A 21,266-nucleotide genomic window follows, 5' to 3' on the forward strand; every position below is an offset into this window, starting at 1 on the left:
ATATGATGATAACGCATAACATAATAAAGTTTTCAATCAATCAATCAATCAAACGTCTCATAACTCCCTGGCTGTCACGTGGCTGGTGAGTGGTGACTGATAACTTTTCTGAGCCAATAGGCGCTTTGCGCGACCATAGCAAGTCGCTTCCCAGCCGGGAGCAGCCAGCTGAGAGGTACTGTGGAGCCTCGCTCTGAAGGCTGTGCGCGCCTCGTCTCGTCAGATTTTCAGAGCAAGTCGGACAACATTCTAAACGTCATGCAACGCGTTTGGTGAGGCCGTAGTAAAACCTGCGCAGATCTGCGTCCGCCTATCCCATCTCGAACACGCCTCATCTCAGCCGGCTGCTCCCGGCTGGTGAGCGACTTGCTACGGTCGCGCAAAGCGCCTATTGGCTCAGAAAAGTTGTCAGTCACCAGCCACGTGACAGCCAGGGAGTTATGAGACGTTTGATTGATTGATTGATTGAAAACTTTATTATGTTATGCGTTATCATCATATCATCATGATAAACTAAAACCCAGTGCTCTATGATACACAGCGTGGATGGGCTTTCAGGTGGAGGGAGGTCACTCTCTGCCGCGTCCTCTCTGCCGCGTAACAACACACAGAGCGGCGCGGCGCGGATAAGGGCGTGTGCTAGGGCGGTCATGTGGCCGTGTGGCCAATCAGGGAAACGCTGAACGAAAAGCTGAACACAAGTAGGTTGCCTTTAATATTCACGCGTCCCGCAGGCTGAGGTCCCGCAGGCTGAGGTCCCGCACGCTTCCATTCATCCATTGGCTGATTTGGGTCACGTGACCGTCCCACCCAATGGCTGAATTGGAGTGTTGCACTACGGGCATTGGCTGATTTGGGTCACGTTGCACTGCGGGATTGATTGATTGATTGATTGAAAACTTTATTAACAGATTGCAGAATGGGTACACGTGACCGCCACAAGCCCTGATTGATTGATTGAAAACTTTATTAACAGATTGTAGAATGGGTACAGTGACCGATTGATTGTTTGTTTGATTGATTGATTGATTGATTGATTGAAAACTTTATTAACAGATTGCAGAATGGGTAGTGACCGTGACAGGCCCGGATTGATTGATTGATTGATTGATTGATTGATTGATTGATTGAAAACTTTATTAACAGATTGCAGAATGGGTACAGTGACCGTGACAGGCCCGGATTGATTGATTGATTGATTGATTGATTGATTGAAAACTTTATTAACAGATTGCAGAATGGGTACAGTGACGTCACAGGCCCAGATTGATTGATTGATTGATTGATTGAAAACTTTATTAACAGATTGCAGAATGGGTACAGTGACCGTGACAGGCCCGGATTGATTGATTGATTGATTGAAAACTTTATTAACAGATTGCAGAATGGGTACAGTGATGTCACAGGCCCGGATTGATTGATTGATTGATTGATTGATTGATTGATTGATTGATTGAAAACTTTATTAACAGATTGCAGAATGGGTATAGAGGTGTGATAGGTGTGATAGGTGTGAGAGGTGTGAGAGGTGTGATAGGTGTGATAGGTGTGATAGGTGTGATAGGTGTGAGAGGTGTGATAGGTGTGATAGGTGTGATAGGTGGGATCGGTGTGATAGGTGTGAGAGGTGGGATAGGTGTGAGAGGTGTGAGAGGTGTGATAGGTGTGATAGGTGGGATCGGTGTGATAGGTGTGAGAGGTGTGATAGGTGGGATCGGTGTGAGAGGTGTGATAGGTGTGAGAGGTGTGATAGGTGGGATAGGTGTGATCGGTGTGATAGGTGTGAGAGGTGTGAGAGGTGTGATAGGTGTGAGAGGTGTGAGAGGTGGGATCGGTGTGAGAGGTGTGATAGGTGTGATAGGTGTGATAGGTGTGAGAGGTGTGATAGGTGTGAGAGGTGTGATGGGTGTGAGAGGTGTGATAGGTGGGATCGGTGTGGGAGGTGTGATAGGTGGGATAGGTGTGATAGGTGTGAGAGGTGTGATAGGTGTGAGAGGTGTGATATGTGTGAGAGGTGTGATAGCTGGTCTGACATAAACTCCCTTATGACTGTTTCACAGTCCTTGCTCTCCTTCTCTGCTATCCCTGTAAAAACCAGATTGTCTTGCATAGACCTACACTGTACATCCAGAAGAGATTCCTTCAACTTCCTGTTGTCTATCTCAATTATGTCTACTTTGTTTCCCATGTATTCCACCTTTCCTTTCAGCTCAGCATTATCCTTGACCAGCTCATCAATTTGTCTCTGACTGAACTCCAAGCTTTTTTTGAGGCTCTTAATTTCCTGCATCATCAAGTCCAACATATCTAGTTTATCAAGTCTCTTATTGATGGCCTGTAATGTTAGATTCATGTCAACCTCTCTTATTGTCAGCGCTTCCTCCAATGAAGCTTCCTCTGCATCTTCAATGTCAGAACGTGATCTTTTACTCAGTTTGGGCTTAATACAGTCTGTAATCTTCTGTGACTTTGTCTGAATGTTAAGTTTCACAGGCTTCTGTTGCGACATGTTGATATTGTCGTAATGTCTTTATGTCTGTCTATAAAATGCTCCAGCTGAAACAGCTGTTCAGAAGGATCCAATGTGCTATCCCTGTGCGGTATTTCAGTACAAGAAATGCCCCTCTACACAGTTAAACAGTTAAACTGGCCTGATGGTGTAGCCTGGGCCTGGCCTGATGGTGAAGCCTGGGCCTGGCCTGATGGCGGTAGCTGGGCTGGTGATGCCTGGGCCTGGCCTGATGGTGAAGCCTGGACCTGGCCTGATGGTGATAGCTGGGCTGGTGATGCCTGGGCCTGGCCTGATGGTGAAGCCTGGACCTGGCCTGATGGTGGTAGCTGGGCTGGTGATGCCTGGGCCTGGCCTGATGTTGAAGCCTGGGCCTGGCCTGATGGTGGTAGCTGGGCTGGTGATGTCTGGGCCTGGCCTGATGGTGATGCCTGGGCCTGGCCTGATGGTGAAGCCTGGACCTGGCCTGATGGTGGTAGCTGAGCTGGTGATGCCTGGGCCTGGCCTGATGTTGAAGCCTGGGCCTGGCCTGATGGTGGTAGCTGGGCTGGTGATGTCTGGGCCTGGCCTGATGGTGAAGCCTGGGCCTGGCCTGATGGTGAAGCCTGGGCCTGGCCTGATGGTGGTAGCTGGGCTGGTGATGTCTGGGCCTGGCCTGTGGTGAAGCCTGGGCCTGGCCTGATGGTGTTAGCTGGGCTGGTGATGCCTTGGCCTGGCCTGATGGTGTAGCCTGGGGCTGGCCTGGTGGCTGGTAGCTGGTAGGCTGGGGCTGGCCTGGTGGTGATGGCTGGTAGCAGCTAGGCTACTACTAGCCTGGTGGCCTGGTGCAGCCCGGTTGGCCTGAGCTGCTGCAGGGCCTGGCCTGGTGGTAGCTGGCTGCTGCTGGAGCCTGGGCCTGGCCTGGCCTGGTGTTAGCTGGCTGCTCCTAGCAGGCTTGTTTGTTTATCCAAGCAGGTAATCCAAGCAGATTTCCAGACTAAATCCAGTCAGTATATCACTGAAGGCAATATCAAGCAAGCTTTAGCAAGAAAACCCATAAAAAGCTATAAAACACATTTAAAAGACATTTAAAAGACATTTAAAATCTCATAAACGTTACACAGCTGTGAAGCACTTTGAGCTGCAATTCTTGTATGAAATGTGCTATACAAATATTTATTATTATTATTGGGCTGGATATTGTGCTGGGTTGCTAAAAGCAGGTCCATGTATGAGAAACAAGATGAGCTACCCAGTGATGAACAACCTTTCTGAGAAAACTACCATTATTATTAATTAATTGGGGGGTTGTGATGTCACACTGTAGATGGGGCTTCACAAATCTTTGAAGTCACCCGCACATTCTTATTTTATTTTATTGCACTTGTGTTTATTTTATTCTCAATTAAATGTTTCTTATGTTTGACCCCAGAGAGCAGCAGTTGGCTAAGCCACCAAATACTGGGGATCTAAATTACCAAACAAACCACACAGTACATGTCATCGGTCATATGGCGCCCTAGTGCCAGTTTCATAATAAATATGGATCGCCATGAAATAAGGAATTAACATACATGACTATTATATGCAAGTAGGCTATGTCTAAGCTATTTTACAATATTATACATGAACTGCTTGTTTTTTTTCATCTGTTTATTACTTGTTTTTTATTATTATTTATTTTCAATTTATGTTCGAAATAAATAAACTCATTCATTCAAGATAGAATAGAATAATTGTCATTGCACAGTATACAACGAAATTTCAGGGGAGCTCCCACAGACCGTAGTACAATATATACATACATGAACAACACATATAACACTGTACATAACAGAATATTTTAAATAAAGTGCATGATGAGTGGTAACAGTGATTATCAAGTCCAGGTAAGTGCATGGTGCACGTGAGGGGACAGTCAATGAGCGTTTACAGTAACAGTCTGACTGCTTGGGGGAAAAAGCTGTTCTTAAATCTTGAACTCTTGGCATGTATGGACCGGTATCTCCTCCCTGGGGGAAGGAGCTGAAAGAGGTGATGTGCTGGGTGAGACTGGTCCTTGATGATACACATGGAGCGGTGGAGGCAGCGGGAGGTGAAGACGGAGGTGATGTTTGGTAGAGGAGTCCCGACGATCCTGCCTGCCACCTTCACCACCCTCTGTAGAGCCTCTTGCTCTGCCTTTGTGCAGCTGGAGAACCACACAGACACACCGTAGGTCAGCACACTCTCTATAGTTACTGTCTGCTGTAGGCCTATAATACTTATGTAAATAAGTAAGGCAATTGAAATATATCTGCAGTACAGCTCAATACACACAATTGTTAAGGGGATGCAGACCAGAGAAAGACTTCCGTCTTGTTTACATCAGGGTCCCCCATTTTCAATTCATCATAAATGTACAGTTCCCTCCCCCTTGTATATATTTACTGTATGTCACAAATGTAACAGTACTGCATGGTCTGCATCCCCTTAACAATTGTGTGTATTGAGCTGTACTGCTTTCTGCAATCTGTTAATAAAGTTTTCAATCAATCAATCAATCCGGGCCTGTGACGGTCACCGATCCCACCTATCACACCTATCACACCTATCACACCTCTCACACCTATCACACCTCTCACACCTATCACACCTCTCACACCTCTCACACCTATCACACATCTCACACCTCTCACACCTATCACACCTATCACACCTCTCACACCTCTCACACCTATCACACCTCTCACACTTCTCACACCTATCACACCTCTCACACCGATCCCACCTCTCACACCTATCACACCTATCACACCTCTCACACCGATCCCACCTATCCCACCTATCACACATCTCACACCTATCACACCTCTCACACATATCACACCTCTCACACCTATCACACCTCTCACACCTCTCACACCTATCACACCTATCACACCTATCCCACCTATCCCACCTCTCACACCGATCCCACCTATCACACCTATCACACCTCTCACACCTATCACACCTCTCACACCTCTCACACCTATCACACCTATCAAACCTATCACACCTATCACACCTATCACACCTCTCACACCAACCCCACCTATCACACCTATCACACCTATCACACCTCTCACACCTCTCACACCTCTCACACCTATCACACCTCTCACACCTATCACACCTATCACACCTATCACACCTCTATACCCATTCTGCAATCTGTTAATAAAGTTTTCAATCAATCAATCAATCAATCAATCAATCAATCAATCCGGGCCTGTGACGTCACTGTACCCATTCTGCAATCTGTTAATAAAGTTTTCAATCAATCAATCAATCAATCAATCAATCAATCCGGGCCTGTGACATCACTGTACCCATTCTACAATCTGTTAATAAAGTTTTCAATCAATCAATCAATCAATCCGGGCCTGTCACGGTCACTGTACCCATTCTGCAATCTGTTAATAAAGTTTTCAATCAATCAATCAATCAATCAATCCGGGCCTGTCACGGTCACTGTACCCATTCTGCAATCTGTTAATAAAGTTTTCAATCAATCAATCAAACAATCAATCAATCGGTCACTGTACCCATTCTACAATCTGTTAATAACGTTTTCAATCAATCAGGGCCTGTGGCGGTCACGTGTACCCATTCTGCAATCTGTTAATAAAGTTTTCAATCAATCAATCAATCAATCCCGCAGTGCAACGTGACCCAAATCAGCCAATGCCCGCAGTGCAACACTCCAATTCAGCCATAGACCACCGCAACACTTCCGGGATTCTGAAATCGGGGAGGAGATTGCGGGGGGGTCAAATGAATGAATGTGGATGAGAGCCTTGACATTACAGTAAGTGATTGCAGATACGGCTGTGGGGGTGCTAGAGTCATGATCGAATAGACTTGTATGCGCCTGAGTCTCCTGAACACGGCGCGAGACATTCCTAATCGATCAGAACTAAATTGGCAGCGAAAAAGACAGTTTTTAAGCATCGATTTCCCCATGCACATGCGCAGATTGGCCACGGAGTGTGACGCAACGCACATGCACCTGGGATGTTCCATTAGAGGGGCATTAGAGGGGGTGTTGTGTTGTGAGAATGATAAGATAGAATTAAATATACAGTAAAAGGAATACAGTACAAATATACAGAAGTCTACAGTAAGTGTAATATTGCACAGTGTTGTGCATTTATAATCAGTAGCTTAGGCTACATAGTAGGCTAATAACAGCCTATTCTAGTCTAGCAGGTGCTGGTATAGACGTATAATATATGACATATATGACATATATGAAATGTTTTGCCTAGATATACGGTATATCTAGGCAAAAAATTTCATAGATGACTGAAAATCAACATTACTAGTCTATACCAGCACCTGCTAGACTAGAATAGGCTGTCATTAGCCTACTATGTAGCCTAAGCTACTGATTATAAATGCACAACACTGTGCAATATTACACTTACTGTAGACTTCTGTATATTTGTACTGTATTGAATACAGTGTATTCCTTTTACTGTATATTTAATTCTATCTTATCATTCTCACAACACAACACCCCCTCTAATGCCCCTCTAATGGAACATTCCAGGTGGATGTGCGTTGCGTCACACTCCGTGGCCAATCTGCGCATGTGCATGGGGAAATCGATCTTTTTCGCTGCCAATTTAGTTCTGATCGATTAGGAATGTCTCGCGCCGTGTTCAGGAGACTCAGGCGCATACAAGTCTATTCGATCATGTCTCTAGCACCCCCACAGCCGTATCTGCAATCACTTAATGTCAAGGCTCTCATCCACATTCATTCATTTGACCCCCGCAATCTCCTCCCCGATTTCAATGTAACGCGGAAGTGTAGTGGTCTATTGGGTGGGACGGTCACGTGACCCAAATCAGCCAATGGAAGCGTGCGGGACCTCAGCCTGCGGGACCTCAGCCTGCGGGACCCCAGCCTGCTGGTGCTGTGGTTCTGCAGCTGGATGCATCTCTGCGTGGCTCGCTCCCGTGAGATTTCCGCGGCTCGCCGTGTCAGATAGATGGGATAGATAGATTCATAGCCCTCACTTGCTATGAACCCTCTTTCTCTGCCATTGCCCAGTCAAAGAAGTGCAATCTCTCAGATGTGTGTATGTAGGCTAGGCCTGTCTGCCCCCCACCCCCCCTGATGTTTGAGAGTTAAGAGTGGACAATAAGTGCTAATAAGATGCTGTGATTTGCTGTTGTTGCACAGACATGAAGCACTTTTTCATAAGCTCAGCTGCACTATAAATGTGTTTTTTTGTTCAAGTGTTGATGTTAGAATGTTCAGATGCACATGATGCACTTGTTTGTTTTTTATTTTATTTGTATATTGAAATGTTGAAGAGGAGATGTTGCAGTTGTTGCACAGTCATAAATGAAGCACTTTTTGCAGGAGATGTTGCAGATGTGGCACATAAATGAAGCACTTTTTTTGAAAAGTATACTACTTTTGCAATGTAGTTAAATAAAAGTTGTGAAAATGTGGTTGCGTGTTGTGTCAAGACAAGTGTACATATATTCATAGCACGGGGAGGCGCCGTGGCAGTCCGGCCCGCCTATTGCTTAATAACAGCGGAGCAGTGCTGCTTTTGCTTCCGCGTTTTCCCTGATTGGCTGCGACACGCCCCGCGGCAGGCGCGGCAACCGCAGAGCGGCGCGGAGCGGCAGAGCTTGCGGAATTATGTAACCGCCCTAATCCGCCATGATTTTCATTCGGCGCTTCAGCTCACCTGGCAGAGTAGTGGTCCTGCGGTCCGTTGTTGACAAGTTTGAATCCCATCAAATTTTTTTTTTTAATGTGATTTTTTTTTTTAACATGTATTCTTTCGCCGGTTAAGGTTAGGCATGGTTAAGGTTAAGGTTAAGGTTAGGCATTGTTTCGGAGTTGGTTAAGGTTAGAACGGTTAAGTTTAGGCGCTGTTAAGGAGCTGGTTAAGGTTAGAGTTTGTCTTAGAGAATGGCAATATTCTTTCTATGGTTAAGGTTAGGCATGGTTAAGGTTAAGGTTAAGGTTAGGCATTGTTTCGGAGTTGGTTAAGGTTAGAACGGTTAAGTTTAGGCGCTGTTAAGGAGCTGGTTAAGGTTAGAGTTTGTCTTAGAGACAGCCTATTTCCGCACGCCTAAATATTAAAGGCAACCAACTTGTGTCTAACCACGCCCAACTTGCGTCTAGCCACGCCCCCGCGGCGACGCGGCAGCAGCAGAGCGGCAGCTCCGCTCTGCCGCGGAGCGTAGCGGCAGAGCGGAGCTCATTATATGCCAGTAACCGCCCCTTATTTAGTATCCAGAAATAGCTCAATTGGCAAAGCTGCATGGCTGTGGATCCTACGGCTTGTTGCTGGCTAGTTTGATTCCCTTCAATTTTTTTTTTTTTTTTTTTTTTTACGTGCATTCGCATTCTTTCGCCGTTAAGTTTAGGCATAACTTTAAGCATTGTTTCGGAGTTGGTTAAGGTTAGGCATTGTTTCGGAGTTGCTTAAGGTTAGAAGGGTTAAGTTTAGGCGCTGTTAAGGAGCTGGTTAAGGTTAGAGTTTGACTTAGAGAATGGCAATATTTTTTGGTTAAGTTTAGGCATTGTTTCGGAGTTGGTTAAGGTTAGGCATTGTTGGGCGGCTAGGTGGTGTAGTGGGCAAGGCACTCGCCACCAGTGTGGAGACGCTAGGATTCGCGTGTTCGAATCCAGCTCTCCACATTGTTTTCAGTTTAGCTGGTCGTCCGCAGTAATACACATTGGCCGTATTACGGGGAGGGAAAACTGAAGGGTGGGGATCGAACGTTGTGAACAAGCGACTCCTACAAGTCGGTTGGTGCGCCTGCGCAGTAGAATCAGGAAGTGTCGGGGGCAGCGTGAGCCTCCCACGCGTTACTCCTCGACACTGAGAGATCGAGCTGCGCAGGTGAAAAGATGCGACTGCTGTTACCTCAAGTACCGGAGGGGACTTGTGCTATGTATGACTTAGTCCACATTGCAGCCGGCTTGTGGGAGGCAAGAAACAGCGTTCGTGACAGGGGAGGATTGAATTGGATGATACGAAATTGGGATGGGAGAAAATATAGAAAAATGGGAGAAAAAGTGGATCAAAAAAAAAGGTTAGGCATTGTTTCGGAGTTGCTTAAGGTTAGAAGGGTTAAGTTTAGGCGCTGTTAAGGAGCTGGTTAAGGTTAGAGTTTGACTTAGAGAATGGCAATAGACAGCCTATTTCCGCGCTGCAGCGCGAGGCAATAGACAGCCTATTTCCGCGCTGCCGCTCTCTCGCGCTGCCGTGGTCACATGGGCGTATTGGCCAATCAGAGAAACGCTAAACACAAGTTGGTTGCCTAAAATATTCACGCTTTCCGCACTGCCGCTCTCCCGCGTTGCCGCGGTCACATGGTCAAATTGTCACATTCTTGCACTGCTCCGCTGTTAAAAAGCAACACGCGTGCGGCCCCTGGCCCCTTGGGTTTCTGACAATGTGGCCCCCTGAACAATTTAGTTGAATAGCCCTTTATATATGGCTTTGTTTGTTTTGTTGCAATGAAGATTCCAATCTGAGGCGATCCCAGAACCAGAAGAGGACAAAGGTTAATAATTGTTATGAGTCACGTCATCACGTGACTTTATATTGCGCTTGAAAGTGATTGCGCATCTGTGTCTAATCTAATCAAACCCTGGTAAAGACAGTTTGACTAGAACTAGCGACAGCCAGGCCCAGGTGGCCGTTTGACAGGTGTCAAACAAATGTTTGGATACGTGTCAATTTGAAGGGTTGGGGTTTGGTAGTATTTGTAATCTCTTGTAGACGCGCCCCAAGTCCACGATTTCACAACGCGTGTCTAGTTGTGCGCAAAGCGCCTTGCAGTGAGTGAGTCAGTACTGTCTGTAGCCTACACTGAATGCCGAGAGATGGACTGAGAGAGAAGTTGATACATTTGTTAATATATTATTGTGTTCACCTTGGTGGATTCACGGCTATTGAAGATTCAAGATGGAAGTTATTGCCCAAACCTTGGCTACAGTCGGCACATTCATTGCTGGCATTTTTAACCGTTTCACCGACATGTTTCTTACACGACCGCTGAAGGCAACTCTCAGTCATCTAGAGGAGGCTGACCTGAAAACCCTGAAAGGAGGTAATTATTGTATAAGGAGCGCGTGCTACTTCCCATTAACTGACAGATTGCCGTCACGTGGCTGGCATGGTTGTACTGGAATAATGATGCATTTGATTGGAATGTGTGTTCGAATGTGCGCTCGGTCTAGCTTCCTCCGTTGCCAAATGCCCTTTCGCCCCGTTTCTCCACACAGAGACTTTCAAGGCCAAAGCTCTATGGGAGAAATCTGGAGCTGTAATCATGGCAGTAAGAAGGCCTGGATGATTTTTGTGCAGAGAGGTAAATTAATCAGACATCTTTCCCATCAGTGTGATGCAAACCTCACGAGTTATAAATGGGAAATCACCAGCTACAGTCTTTTCTCAGGGCATCTGGTTTATGAGTGACTCATATTTATAGTAAACATGACGTGTTTTACCATACAATATGGCACAATGCCACAGCTCATTGGCCATGGTTGTCATTTAATCAGAATCACCTGCTATTTGATTACAATCAGAACCACCTGTTTGCGACCAGTATTTAAAAAAAATCTTTACTATAATCGTATTGCCTATAATGTATGTCTTCTACTATTGGTACATGTCCATACATGTACCCCCCCCCCCCCCCATGCTGCTATGACGCCTGCATTTCTCCAAGGGGATCATCAATAAAGGAATATCTAGCCTGCACTCTAATACTAATGAATACAATTCCATTGTATAGGAATGGAGGACCCTGATGTAAACAAGACGAACGTTTTTTCTGGTCTGAATCCTCTTAGCAGTTGTATGTATTGAGCTGTACTGTATTGTACCCATTCTGAAATATGCTAATAAAGTTATCAATCAATCAATTGTAGTGATCAGAATATTCCTCTGGCATGGCATTTCTGTTACATATTGAAATAGTATTTTAGGTCACTAGTGCATAGGGGTGGATCATAACGGTATATGGTATAAACGGTATGAATTTGCACTACGGTATGGATTTTGATTATACCTTCATACCTTGTGACCGGTAGACTAGAGCAGCTAGTCACAGCAGTAGCAATGACGTTAATGTTACTTGACGATTCACTCAACGTTTGCAGTGGTCGTTGCATAGTGTTTAATTGTACTGAGTTTTTCTCCACTTGCTCACGGACCTTGTCATATAGTTTGGGCATTTCAATTTGGCTAAGGAGGCTGAGAGGAGACTTGCTTTAGAAACAGGCTAACGTTAGCCATTTTAAGATAAATTAATATACCGCGATATATACCGTTACCGTCTATGCTTCAAATTATACCGTGATATACATTTTAGACCATACCGTCCAGCCCTAGTGCACAATTTTATTTAGATTTCTCAATCTTAAAAGGGCACTCTGCAACCTAAGATCTCAGCGGCAATGTACAATGCAAAATTACTTCACGAGTTTGATGGTGTTGGACAACTGCAGTTACACAATGCTTAATTTACAGTTGACATTCTTGGATGAAAATAATAAAATGTGAAATGTGTTTTCCTCCAGGAGGCCGCTGAGCTGTCCTCTCTGAGGCCCCAGCTGGAGGAGCTGGGGGTCCCTCTGTTCGCTGTAGTGAAGGAGGACATTGGCACAGAGATCCAGAACTTCAGACCCTACTTCACTGGAGAGATCTTCCTGGATGAGAAGGTGCGTCTTGTTCACTAGCCTGACACGTCAGACCCATGGCATGCAAGCTTCTCCCTCGAGCTTCTCTTCCTTGCATAGTTCTCACATGTCAGGCCACTTGTCTACATGTGATAAATGTACTGTTTCAGCAATCTTTCCTAGCCACACTAGTCATCGTTTTGCAATATATCTACAAATCATCTTGCCAGTCAATGACTGAACCAGTACCAACACAATTAGTCAGAATACCCTATGCATTCAGTCATTCAGTGTATGTAGGATTCACTTAAAGGAACACGCCAACATTATGATAAATGCGCTTACCGTCTTCTCCAAAGTCGGACAAGAAGATGGATACCGATTTTCTCTCATGCATTCAGTAGAAAGCTGCAGGCTCGTCTAGCTTCAGGGGCGCGAGAAGTCCGCGGGGAGTGGGGGTGCTGAGATATCGATAGTTTTTGATTAATTATTTTTTTTATATAAATTTTTTTTTATATAAAATATATATATTATATAATTATACTTGTAGTTGTATTGTCTGCGAGACATCGCCACCACGCAACACGTCAAAATGCTCGCTATCTGCAAACAGCTCCACTGTCTGTCAGTCATAACCAACACTCTCGTTCACTAGGATACTATGATGAATTGAAAATGGGGGACGGTCCCTGATGTAAACAAGACGAAAGTCTTTCTCTGGTCTGCATCCCCTTAACAATTGTATGTATTGAGCTGTACTGTACTGTACCCATTCTGCAATCTGTTAATAAACTTTTCAATCAAACTTTTCAATCAAAACAGCTGCCCAACTCCGCGCTCTGAGCGTTCTGATGCACACATCACAGCCCAGCTTACCCCATCTGGCTGTTGCGCCCTCTGTGTCACTGTCGCAACAACAATAGCTGCAGGAGCGATAATAATAATAACACACACATTACCTATTCCGAAGACGGTAAAACACAGAAGGTGGTCTTGCGTTCAGGAGTGGTGGAAATAAACTCCTTCATGACAACATGAATGTCCAGTGAGTCCAGAATATCCGGATGCATATGCTGCAGCAAGTCCAGGTTATTATTATTAAAGAAATCAGATGAGTCATTTATTTTCTGAGACACAAGTAAACACACTCTCCACTTCAGACAGTCCTCCCTCTCTGCAATTCGTTCCCGCATACAACATCGCCGACAGATATATTCCTTTACTGCGAATTGTCCCAAAACAAAAACTATTCCAGGCCGCTATTTATTTTACCAACGGATTTCCAGTTCCGCGTTGACGCTTCCAGGCCGCGTCTATTCGAATCCCAACCGGTTCATGAGTGGCTACACGCTGTTTTAATAACACTGCATTATCGAGACAGCGCCCCTATGGATCTGGCAATGAATTCCAAGAATAGGGTAAATCTGCAGTTCCGTTCCGCTCTATGACATTGAGTAGCGTCGGTATTCCAATGGAATAAAGGCCAAAACCACCTTGCAGTTGCAGTTACCCTCCCCGCCAGCAGGGGGTGCTGGAGCACCCGTCGCACCCCCACTTCTCGCGTCCTTGTCTAGCTTAGCACAAATTAATGGAAGTGGATACGGATCAGCTAGCCTGTTGGCCAAAAACACCTCCCAGAGTTTTAAGCTTCCATATCCGCTTCCATTCATTTGAGCTAAGCTAGGCTAGCTTTCTACGGAACGCACAGAGGAAATTGGTATCTATCTTCTTGTCTGACGACAGTGGAGAAGACGGTAAGCGTATTTATCATAATGTTGGCGTGTTCCTTTAAGTGATTCCTACAAACACTGAATGACTTAATGCATAGGGTATTCAGGGCGGCTACGTGGCGTAGTGGGCAAGGCGCTCGCCACGAATGCGGAGACGCTGGGCTCGCCTGTTCGAGCCCAGCGCTCCACATTGCTTTCAGTTTAGCTGGTCGTTCATACTAATACACATTGGCCATATTAGGGGGTGGGAAACTGATGGGTGGGGATCGGGCGTTGTGGACAGTGACTCCTACAGGTCGGTTGGTGCGCCTGCGCAGTAGAATCAGGAAGTGTCGGGGGCAGCGTGAGCCTCCCACGCGTTACTCCTCGCCACTGAGAGATCGAGCTGCGCAGGTGAAAAGATGCGACTGCTGTTACCTCAAGTACCGGAGGGGACTTGTGCTATGTATGACTTAGTCCACATTGCAGCCGGCTTGTGGGAGGCAAGAAACAGCGTTCGTGACAGGGGAGGGTTGAATTGGATGATACGAAATTGGGATGGGAGAAAATATAGAAAATGGGAGAAAAAGTGGATCAAAAAAAATGCATAGGGTATTCAGATTAATGTGTTGGTAGTGGTTCAGTCATTGACTGGTAAGATGTGTAGATATATTGCAAAACGATGACTAGTGTAGTTAGGAAATATAGCTGAAACAGTACATTTATCACATGTAGACACATTTCCCATAATGTTGCCATGTTCCTTAACTCCTTGCTGAAACACGGACACCCTCTGTTTGTTTGGTTGCAGAGACGTTTTTATGGCCCCCGTGAGAGAAAGATGGGCCTGTCGGCCTTCCTACGTGTGGGTGTGTGGATGAGTGGCCTGAGGGCCTTCAAGAACGGCTTTGTGGGAAATATCTTCGGGGAGGGCTTTGTCCTGGGTGGGGTGTTTGTCATCGGACCAGGACGGCAGGTACAACTTCAACACAGTCCTGGGAATTATTATGAATACATTTTCGCACAAATCGTCTGTGGTATTATGGATTGTATATCAAACCAGCACTCTCAGTTTCAATGTTTTTAATGGCAGCCTGAATAAATAGCAGACATGTTTCAGACAATGTCCTTCTTCAGTGATATGGCTAGCAATGGAAATACAATCAAGATGGTAGTTAAATACACCTGGCAGGTAATTACATGACATGACACGGCAGGAAATGACATCACAACGCAGGTGTTCCGGTGCAATGTGACCAAAGGGATGACCTATCAAAGTAGAGTCCAATCATAAATTATACATATATATAGATATATCTATATCTAACAATCTATATTATAAACAATACAAAACAAAACAAAATTACAAAATTACCAGAAACTTGATATTATAACATATAACATGCCCATTAATTTCTAGGGCTAATTGAGCCCCTTTACATATTTAATTAAATAGTTTCAAATTATACATTGGGCATCCTTGTGAAACATGCCTCTTGTTTAGCAACAAACAATTTTTTTTTAATAATAAAACCAGAAATAACACTGTAGGTGTAAGGAGGTTAGAGGAAACAGGTTAAAACGTTCTCTTCATTCATTCCTCTAGGTTCGATGCAATTGAACAGGTGGATATAATAACATTCACGTTGCAACAGCAACTTGTGTCTGTCTCCACCTCGCGCTGGCCTGAGTACTAACTCTAGTCCCATATATTTGAGATCGTTGACGGTATGTTTACACTTAGAGAAATGTCGAGCTACCGACGACTTGACATCTGAATTTCTCACAGCACATTTGTGTTCACTGATTCGTGATTTAAAGGCTCTCGTTGTTTTGCCCACATAAGAAAAATTACAAGGACATTTTAGCAAATACACCAGATTAGACGAATTACACGTAATCCGTCCTTTGACTGGTATATTTTTCCCCGTTTTAGGATGTGTGAAAAATTTATCTTTAATCATGCCCTGGCACTGTACACAGGATTGGCAGGGAAAATTCCCATCTGGGATATTGGACATAAAATGAGAAGGTTTCTTTAAGGGCAAATCAGTTTTGACTAGGAGATTAGATAAATTCGCTTGTCTCTTATAAAAATAGTTAGGCGAATGCTGAAACGCTGTCCCTATAAGAGGGTCGGACTGCAGAATATGCCAATGTTTATTGACAATACTCCGTGTGTCTCTCGTGATAGGGCTGTAAGTAGACACAAAAGATACTTTGTCTGTTTTATCTTCTTTCTTTCTGAGGGTGAACAACGTGGCCCTGTCGATATGTTTGGTTTTGTTGAGGGCTTTGAGTGTCAAATCGGCACTGTAGCCTCTCTCGTGGAAACTGCCACGGAGGACCTCTGCTTGTGACATAAATCTATCGTCAGTATCACATATTCTCTTATAACGAAGTATTTGGCTATAAGGAAGACTGTTCTTCAAGGCTGGGGTGTGATAACTGGAATAATGCAAGAACGAGTTATGGTCTGTCTCCTTTTTAAAAACCTCTGTGTAATGAGATGCCATTAGGGGCTTTCTTGATCAGAACATTGAGCAAGGGTAAATTATGCATATCAAACTTCAATGTAAACTTTATCGTTCTTCTACAGGTGTTCAGGTACTCAAGGAAGGCAAAAAGATCCAATGCTGAACCAGACCAAATAAAAAACAGATATGCGCTATATTGACGATCTGTTTTTTATTTGGTCTGGTTCAGCATTGGATCTTTTTGCCTTCCTTGAGTACCTGAACACCTGTAGAAGAACGATAAAGTTTACATTGAAGTTTGATATGCATAATTTACCCTTGCTCGATGTTCTGATCAAGAAAGCCCCTAATGGCATCTCATTACACAGAGGTTTTTAAAAAGGAGACAGACCGTAACTCGTTCTTGCATTATTCCAGTTATCACACCCCAGCCTTGAAGAACAGTCTTCCTTATAGCCAAATACTTCGTTATAAGAGAATATGTGATACTGACGATAGATTTATGTCACAAGCAGAGGTCCTCCGTGGCAGTTTCCACGAGAGAGGCTACAGTGCCGATTTGACACTCAAAGCCCTGAACAAAACCAAACATATCGACAGGGCCACGTTGTTCACCCTCAGAAAGAAAGAAGATAAAACAGACAAAGTATCTTTTGTGTCTACTTACAGCCCTATCACGAGAGACACAGGAAGGGGAAGGGGAAGGGGAAGGGGAACTATGTGAGAATGCTGTTCATCGACTACAGCTCAGCATTCAATACCATAGTCCCCTCCAAACTCATAGCCAAGCTCAGGGACCTGGGCTTGAACTATGACCTGTGCCAGTGGGTCCTGGACTTCCTGACGGGCAGACCCCAGGTGGTAAGAGCCGGCAACTGCACCTCCTCATCCATCACGCTCAACATAGGGGCCCCCCAGGGCTGTGTTCTGAGCCCCCTCCTCTACTCCCTGTACACACATGACTGCGTAGCACAGCGGAACAACAACACCATCATCAAATTTGCTGATGACACAGTAGTGGTGGGCCTGATCTCTGCCAACGACGAAAGGGCCTACCTGGAAGAGGTAGAGAACCTGTCACAGTGGTGTCAGGAGAACTGCCTCTCCCTGAACGTCAGCAAAACAAAAGAGATGATTGTGGACTTCAGGAGGTCGGGGGTCAAGGACTACAGCCCCCTCAGCATCGACGGGGCACCAGTTGAGAGAGTGAACAGTTTCAAGTACCTCGGAGCCCACATATCCGAGGACTTGACATGGACCACACACATTGACAGTGTTGTGAAGAAGGCACGACAACGCCTCTACTTCCTCAGGCGCCTAAGGAAGTTCCAAGTCAGTCAGAAGATCCTTAGGAACTTCTACTCATGTACAATAGAGAGCATCCTGACCGGCAACATCACCTCCTGGTTTGGGAATAGCACTGCACAAGACCGTAGCAGACTACAAAGAGTGACACGTTCAGCCGAACGCACAATTAGAGGGGGGCTTCCCACCCTCCAGAACATTTACAACAAGCGGTGCAAGGGGAAGGCTAAGAGAATTATTAAGGACTCGAGCCACCCGAACAACTGCCTCTTTGAACTGCTGCCGTCAGGCAAGCGATACCGGAGTCTTATGGCGAGCACAGAAAGACTCAGAAGGAGCTTCTATCCCCAGGCCATCAGGCTGCTAAACGAACAATAATCGCTAAACGAACAATAATCACTATGCAACAACCATCAAATGCACACAGCACACACACCCACACGCACACACACACTCACTCAAACAAACAACACACTGCAGCACCCACTCTCCACACTTTAGATCACACAAACACACTTACACTTTATATTTATTGATAAAGGATTTGCACTACAACTCGTACACCTACTGTGAATTGTACCTAAACTGCACCTCGTCCATTTATGCCTTGCACTATATAGTATTGTATATTAGTACACTGCACAGTATTGTATATTGTATGGTAACTACGTCTACGAACATTGTACATATGTCTAAACTGAACACTGTGACCTCTTTTTTTTTTTTCTTCTAATTTTTACTATGTTTTTATTTCATACTTATCTTGTCATGCACAGTCTCTGGAGCGCAACAGTAAGAAGCATTTTGTACAAAAGTATTCTGTACTTCTGTATGACAACTATTAAAGAAACTTGAAACTTGAGTATTGTCAATAAACATTGGCATATTCTGCAGTCCGACCCTCTTATAGGGACAGCGTTTCAGCATTCGCCTAACTATTTTTATAAGAGACAAGTGAATTTATCTAATCTCCTAGTCAAAACTGATTTGCCCTTAAAGAAACCTTCTCATTTTATGTCTAATATCCCAGATGGGAATTTTCCCTGCCAATCCTGTGTACAGTGCCAGGGCATGATTAAAGATAAATTTTTCGCACATCCTAAAACGGGGAAAAATATACCAGTCAAAGGACGGATTACGTGTAATTCGTCTAATCTGGTGTATTTGCTAAAATGTCCTTGTAATTTTTCTTATGTGGGCAAAACAACGAGAGCCTTTAAATCACGAATCAGTGAACACAAATGTGCTGTGAGAAATTCAGATGTCAAGTCGTCGGTAGCTCGACATTTCTCTAAGTGTAAACATACCGTCAACGATCTCAAATATATGGGACTAGAGTTAGTACTCAGTCCAGCGCGAGGTGGAGACAGACACAAGTTGCTGTTGCAACGTGAATGTTATTATATCCACCTGTTCAATTGCATCGAACCTAGAGGAATGAATGAAGAGAACGTTTTAACCTGTTTCCTCTAACCTCCTTACACCTACAGTGTTATTTCTGGTTTTATTATTAAAAAAAATTTGTTTGTTGCTAAACAAGAGGCATGTTTCACAAGGATGCCCAATGTATAATTTGAAACTATTTAATTAAATATGTAAAGGGGCTCAATTAGCCCTAGAAATGAATGGGCATGTTATATGTTATAATATCAAGTTTCTGGTAATTTTGTAATTTTGTTTTTTTTTGTATTGTTTATAATATAGATTGTTAGATATAGATATATCTATATATATGTATAATTTATGATTGGACTCTACTTTGATAGGTCATCCCTTTGGTCACATTGCACCGGCACACCTGCGTTGTGATGTCATTTCCTGCCGTGTCATGTCATGTAATTACCTGCCAGGTGTATTTAACTACCATCTTGATTGTATTTCCATTGCTAGCCATATCACTGAAGAAGGACATTGTCTGAAACATGTCTGCTATTTATTCAGGCTGCCATTAAAAACATTGAAACAGAGTGCTGGTCCGGCTACCCTGCTTTTTGATATACAGAACTTTCTGGGATTGCAGCACCCAGTGTGAGAACTTGTGAGCGCGGTCTAACTTGACTATATGGATTGTGAAATGTTTTTACTAGGAATATGTTGGCTAAATTAGTCATGGTGGCACCCTTTGTATAATTTATTTTCTTTCTTCCAGGGCATACTGCTGGAACACAGGGAGGTTGAGTTTGGGGATAAGGTCAACATCCTTGATGTCCTCAAAGTTGTCAGGAAAATACCCCAAGAACTCAGGATAATAGAGAAGAAATAACATCTTAACTAAAGAAAGTACATTTTGTCTGAATGCAAAACGATGACAAAAAAAACTCACATTTGGTAAAGTTGACTGAATATCTTATAGTTGCTGTTTGGTGAAGTGGTCTCATTGGTGTCCTCGGATGTTTTGTCTGCTGATGGGTGCATGAATGGCGAGCGCTCTGGGTGTGTTAATGATGGTCTGTTTCTAAATACTGAGGGAGCAGACTTGATGCTTAACACTCTGTTTTCCTTGTTACCATGGACTCATGGCAGACCCGCCATCTCAAGAACCTAGACCTTCACTTTGAACAATAAAGATCTAATTATGTGGTGGAATGTCTTGTTTATTATTTCAACTCTGTTGGGTTGACACATCACTTAAGTCTTCACTAGGGGTATCACGATACACACACTCTTATCAGAATCAATACGAATTTTGAGGTTGATTCTTTGTGTTAAATACGCTTTCAGGCTATTTCACTTAATTAATGACTGGAGCAACTTTAGACTTGGGACGTGGTATCTTCCAAAAAGCATCTCACGACCCCAAACACTGTTTTAGACGACAGCCAGGAAAAGACGTATAGAGAAGGAGAATTGACAATAGTTAAAAATGTCTATACATATTGAACTTACTTTATTTTCCTGTATTGAGATCATTACACCCATAGTCCTCATATTAGTCTAGATGGAAACATAGGTCCACCTACATGGTCTGGATTTTTTTTAACCACCTGTTTTTTCTTAATCCTTGAATGGTCTATTTTAAGATTTTAACAGGTTGAAATAATGTCCCATGGGGTTTATTTTTTAACCCTTTATTACACCTATCCTGAACGAAAACCTGAAAAAGAAAACGGCATAACTTTTGAAGTTAACATATAGACAAATTAAAACAAACAGTATTGACCCAAGGAATTCAGTAAAACTTATTTTTAAGATGCAAACACATCTTGATTCTATTTCAGGACAAGAAAATGCAAAAAAGCTGAAAATGTTTAGATCACATCTCTATTTTCCCACTTTACTCAAATGTAGTCCATCAGATGAGATCAATTTGAGGTTAATATTGGAAATACAATGTTAATGATTGTATCATGCTGTTATGCCCTAAATATTGTAGATTTGCCAAAAGTGGAAGACTAATGTGAAAAGACTAATTCGTCCTACATAGACAAATTAACACATTTTCCTATACAATTTGAAATCCAGTGAAATATGTTTTAAGGTTCAAACAAAGTACTATTACAGTACATCTTCTCTGTTGGCACAACATTAAAACCTAAACTACTAATCATCATCAAAGAGATTGTCAAAGTCTATCTCCAATCTCCATCCTCATCT

General features: G+C 43.8%; 1 pseudogene across 1 annotated transcript in view; it reads left to right on the forward strand.

Moving 5' to 3' along the window:
• The first annotated feature begins 10,460 nt into the window (after positions 1 to 10,460).
• LOC311235583 (peroxiredoxin-like 2A) overlaps positions 10,461 to 21,266 on the forward strand; it is a 32,652-nt pseudogene continuing 21,846 nt past the window's right edge. The window contains exons 1-5 of the transcript in view: positions 10,461 to 10,614; positions 10,781 to 10,866; positions 12,083 to 12,223; positions 14,702 to 14,866; positions 19,822 to 19,932. The product of the transcript in view is annotated as a peroxiredoxin-like 2A (transcript). The remainder of the gene's footprint in view (positions 10,615 to 10,780; positions 10,867 to 12,082; positions 12,224 to 14,701; positions 14,867 to 19,821; positions 19,933 to 21,266) is intronic.

The sequence above is a fragment of the Notolepis coatsorum genome (genome assembly GCF_963971535.1).
Source record: "Notolepis coatsorum genome assembly, chromosome: 10".
NCBI classification, from domain to species: Eukaryota; Metazoa; Chordata; class Actinopteri; order Aulopiformes; family Paralepididae; genus Notolepis; species Notolepis coatsorum.